A 5,826-nucleotide genomic window follows, 5' to 3' on the forward strand; every position below is an offset into this window, starting at 1 on the left:
ATTTGGAATCTACATTTCAAGCACATTATAATAATGTACTAGTGTATAACCCGTCGACATTCGACGGGATTTTAAATTATGATTTAAATTATGTATATTATTTTTACATAATATAATTATTTTTAATTAATTTAACTTGATGTAATAAAATTTACATTATATTAATCTCAACTGTATTCGTCAATTAAATATTAATTTTTTTGCTAAAATAATAAAAATACCCTTTTATATAAATTTTTTTATACTTTTTCTATATCGACGGATAAAAGTTAATTTAAGATCTCATATGTCATGTAAGCATCATCTCATCTCAACTCTACAAGATTAGAGGATCATCAAGAACTCGAAAGACAATATTTGACTTTTGAACGCTAAACTTTTAAGCATTATCTCGTCTGGACCCTGAAACACTATATCTGACTTTTATGCGTCAATCGTTTGAACATCACTATCTGATGCTTTAAATATCATAACTCACTTCTAAATATTATTTTCATTAGGAGCTTGAAAGATCAGGACTGACTTATGAGATTATACAATCTGAAGCTTATAAGATCGACTAACTTCTAAACATCATCTTGTATGGAGTTTGAAAAAACATAACATGCTTATGTGCATCATCTCATTTGAAGCTAATTAAAATACCATAACTGCGTTTCAAGCATCATTTCGTTTGAAGTTTGAAATAATAAAATTGGCTAGTAAGCATCATCTTGTTTGAAGTTTGAAAGACCATAACTAAGTTTTGAGAATCATCTCGTCTAAGGCTTAAAAAAATTGATATGAGATTCAAATTATATCATGTCAATTTATATGAGAATATTTATTTATCATAACTATTTTATATCTTGCGTGGCACTTTCACAATTTAGTATTTGCTTCACCCTAAATTCTACACTATATGACATTTTTACATTTGTTTTCATCTATTCAACATTGAGTTTATACAAAACTTCATCAATTCATAACCTAAATAAAAGGCTCAATCTCCATGAATACATTAGCTCATCTATCTATCTTTCCCACATTGATATTCTTTCAACTTCTTGTACACTACTATTTGCCACCCATACCCGCGACCCACGAATACCCGTCACTCGTTGGGTATCCACCAATCCGCTACCCGTCCATATCTACCACCCACTACCCATCGGATACCCACCAAGATTTGAGAGGTAGGGGCGTTAACAAATACAATAAACCACCAAACAAATAAATTACCACAAAACTGCAGCAAATTTTAAATAAAATTTCAACTTCTTGTACACCGGTGGGAATCTTCACTGATTGAACAAATAACGATTTCATTGTTAAAAGAAGGCTTAAATAATGTACTCAAAATAGCATCCATTAATTGGATAAACATAGTAGTTTTCGGGTTTTATTCATTTAGCAAATACGTCATTCGTTTTACATGCATTTCAATTGTATAAACCGCAGCTTCACATGCGATACATACCAAAATCGGAGAGGACAGATAGCAGTAAAATAAGAGAAAAATCATATATTAATTTAAAATCAATCGGTAATATTCTGATGGATTTATATACACAGAAATCAAATGATAGTTCAAATTTGGCAAGTAATTACATCATAGGTCACGAACAATCAGGTCATCCACTTGACTTAAGCTTCAAGTTTATTAGTTTATAAAATCCTTCTGCTCAAAAGTGTGCCCACCATCAGCACATATTCGTGACTTTTCCATATCCACTATCCAAAGCAGAACTTTAATTCTTCCTAAGTGGATTCATTCTATCTTTAACATAATAAAACTTGGCCCTCCTCGCTCTTTTCTTGTCCAACACTGTTATCTCCTTTATGTTTGGAGAATACCTGTCATTTTCCAACTCAATTAGTAACAAACATTTTTTCATGTGGCAAGAAGGAATAGATAAAGGTAGCAATCACATATGCTTGAGTTAGAAAGTCTATTATATGCATTTGAGATGTTTCTGAGCATTGATGCATCTTCTAACATTAAATGAATTTCAAATAAAACTGTAAATTCATACAAGGAAAAGAAGGAGCAGGCAACAATGTGAAGGTGGTGCAAATAGAGATCAGAGGTAGTTAGCTTATTTGAAATTCATAGGCATTTAATTTACCTTTAATGCAGTGTAAAATGGCTCCACAACGCAAGCTGCAAAATAACCAAGATTAAAGATCAAATGATAATACATCAGAAAAGGGGCAACCAAAGATCCAAAACTGCAGTAGTTCATATGCAGTCAAATGTTAAAATGGAGAACATATAGTATAAAGGTCAAGAATTTCATTTGGTCCCTGTCCTATATAACTCAAAACTTTTATAAACATAGACCTCTATTGCAAAATACTATATCACAATATAACAATCTAACAACATCAAGAGCAACAAAATCTATTTGAACTCTGTGATATCCTATATTAATAACTACTTGCATAAGAAACTATAGCAGTTTACAAATCTGATTTTGAACTTATACAACCACAAGATTTCTATCAACATGTATATATCTCATAATTACAATAAACCATTACTACATATAATTTTTTTTTATCACAAACCATTTTCTTCCAACCTAACACATTATAGATCATTGTTTTTCTCCTCCCAACAGATCAAAATGCATCAGATATGAATTAAATGACACTGAAGCAGTCATCTACAAACTAAAAATTCCATTCAACGCAACAGCAAACGGAAAACAGAGTAATCAAAACCGAAATTCGTACCGAATGAAGTAAAGCAATCGCTTACTCCCTCATAGAGTTAGTTGAAGTGAGAATAGGAGTGGGCGACTGCAACACAGCGGCTGGCGAGCGGCGGTTCTGGACCAAGCACCTAGAACCAAAAATCTGGAAAAAAGAAGAAAAATAAGAAGAAGGTATTGCCGCGTTAATGCAAAAGAAAAGAAAGACAACAAAAGAAGAAGAAGGTTACCTTGCGTTTGCTGCATCGTTAATAATTCAAACTAATGAATTTATAGATGAAAATTTAGGGTTTAAGTTTCCTTCGATAAAATTCTTTCCAAAAAAAATTCTTTCTAAAGTTTATAACCATTCTATATTTACATAATTTGCAGCAACCGATAATTAATTAACATAAAAATCTAGGGTTTAAGTTTCCATTGTTAAAAATCTTTCCAAAATTTGTTCTTTCTAAAATAATAATCATTCTATATTTAAAATAGTCAAACATTAATACTTACCATATGGGGGAAGGGAGGTGGCAGATCGATTTCTGGTTTTCTGGTGGTGGGAGGGGCAAATCGGCGGCCATGGCTGCCGTGGTCGCCGGAAATCGCAAAGAGGCGATGAGGATTTGGGGATCTAGGGGCGCGGCGATTCGCGGTGGGTGCCGGCGAGGCGAATCCATGGTTGAGAGCAGAGCAATAGTCATTAGTGTTGAGAGCATCGGAGTCGGATTGGCCGTCGGAGTCGGAGTGCCGGCGCGGCGAAAATGGGGAGGCGGCAAGCGTGAGTACAAGCGGCGATGGAGAGGTGGCATATTACTAATTTAATTGTTGAAACAGAAGAGATGGCAGATCGGAGGGCTTGTCACGACGGTGGCCGGCGCGGCGAAGGCGGCTGTGGCGGTGAACAGTGGTGGCGGCGAATTGCTGTTGAGGGAAGGTAGATGGAACTTTTGTTAGCCAAGGGACAAAAGCCAAGGGAGTACGACTGGTTTTGAATAAATTTTGTGTACTATAATGATTAATTAATTAATTAATGAGAATAAAATAAATAAAATAACTGATGTGGATCTATATTGCCACTTGTCATGTATATTATAAAGCTAGAGCTTGAACCCCTAATCGTATTATAGAATAGATTTGAATGTTCACTTTCAAGTAGTAATGAATGAGCAATTAATACTTAAAGTTTGATGTTTGAGAAACATTTTAAATGCTTGGGAATGTGGAAAGGTAAGTATTCCACATTAGAAAAATAATAAAATTCAAAGCCATTTTTAAGCTTTGTCCCATTAGAAGGAGATAATATAGTGTGCACCATGATAGTGCACTCTAGTGGGATGTTTGAGTTAGTTATTTTATGGCTAACCTATTTCCTACAAGAATTGAGTACGGGTCCGATACCGATGCCGGGCACGTGCACGTCGCACTTGTCGTAATGCGTGCTTTGAGGCACACCTATTTTTTACGAGGATGGTGCGTAGCACCATACGCACCATCCGAGTCTGGGTCCGGTGCCAATGCCAGGCACTGCACGTCGCACTTATTGCAATGGGCACTTCGAGGCGCACTTTGCACTTCGCATGTGCGCATCGTCGCGAGGAGCATTGATGAGCTAAAATTTTTTGTTGATTGACTCGTGAATATGGCTCGGTGAAGGTCCGGTGGATCAGCAGCGGCTCGTGCACAAACTCAATGCGGTTCAGTATGTACGTGGATGGGTGACTTGGTAGAGAGGGACACGTGTGGCAGCAATTGCGCTACATGGCACAGATGTGACAGCATAGGTGGCACACATCCTGACCCATAGTCATGAGATGCACCCGTTTGGACCCAACTGCTCGCACCTATTCAGGGTTCAACCGCATGCACTTGTTCGGTTCAACTACCACGAACCATCTCGCATCCCTTCACGAACACCTACCTGCTGGCTATAAATAGGAGGCCCTCCCATGGTCAGAATAATTCGTTCGGCATATCATTTCGATCGTATTCGAATGTTCTATCATATTTTGTAGATAGTTTGAGTCCTAGGAGTGATATTCAGTCCTGAATATCGAGAAATTCGCTGGAACATCGACATGTGGTGCATCATATTGGGATAACTTAGCCGTTGTATCTTGGAGACATATGTTGTAGAGACGAAGGGAGTATTTAATTTTTCACGATATGATTGTCTTTAATTCAAATATTTTATGTATTTATATATAATTCTCAATTCTCATAAAAATATATAGTTTTCATATGATCATTCACCTATATATATAATGTGGCTATTAAACCCCTGATTCACCGAATTCCAAAATAAAAACTGCTCCGAGAAAAAGATAAAAGAAGTTAGACATCATTTAATTTTGTCAGATCATGTACACACTAGATGAGAAACAATATGAATTTATTTGACACAAAATAAACATAGCTATAGTTTTCTTTTGTTTGACCACTTCACTCTGACAAGATATATGAAGGCTTATATTTTAATTTCTTCTTCAATGTTACATCATGTATGTACACTACTGAGGCTACATCAAAAAATAATATAAAGGCACACAATATTAGACAAAAGAAAAACTTTTTTTTTTCCGTAATCATGCGGCCATATGGAAAGTATATATTATTTTTTTTAGCCAAAATTATATACTCCCTACGTCCCGCTATTCATGGCACGTATTCTATTTTGGGTTGTCCCACTAATAATGGCTCGTTTCTATTAGAAAATAATAAGGGATAGTTAATCTTAATTAAAGCACTAACTAAATGCCTAATAACACTTACTTTAATTAAAAACAACACACTCTCTCTCCATAACTCATCGTCAATCACTCCTAAGTCCTAACACTTAGGGGTGAGCATCGGTTCGGTTCGGTGCAAAGCCGAACCAAAAACTCAAAATTGAAAACCGAACCGATGGTTAAAATTGGAACTGAACTGCACCAATTGGGGGTCCGGAACCGAACCGATAAAACCATCGGTTTCGGTTCGGTTATGCAATTTTTTTTATTTTATTTTTTTCGAAAATACCAATTAAAAATTATTAAATAATGTAAAATACACAAATTTCAAATGTAGTAAGGGTGGTCATTTCACTAGTATAGTAGTATATTCCAAAATTGGAATTTAGGACAATTAAAATGCAAATCATGAGATA

The 5,826-nt window shown here is 35.5% G+C and overlaps 1 long non-coding RNA gene across 1 annotated transcript; it reads right to left on the minus strand.

Moving 5' to 3' along the window:
- Nucleotides 1–1,526: 1,526 nt before the first annotated feature.
- On the minus strand, nucleotides 1,527–3,629 carry LOC130995760 (uncharacterized). The gene is made up of 4 exons (XR_009092274.1): nucleotides 3,195–3,629; nucleotides 2,719–2,841; nucleotides 2,109–2,143; nucleotides 1,527–1,836 (listed from the first exon to the last, which is right to left on the minus strand). It is a non-coding gene; the product is annotated as an uncharacterized LOC130995760 (long non-coding RNA).
- Nucleotides 3,630–5,826: the final 2,197 nt, after the last annotated feature.

This window comes from Salvia miltiorrhiza, chromosome 7, assembly GCF_028751815.1.
Source record: "Salvia miltiorrhiza cultivar Shanhuang (shh) chromosome 7, IMPLAD_Smil_shh, whole genome shotgun sequence".
Classification (NCBI taxonomy): Eukaryota; Viridiplantae; Streptophyta; class Magnoliopsida; order Lamiales; family Lamiaceae; genus Salvia; species Salvia miltiorrhiza.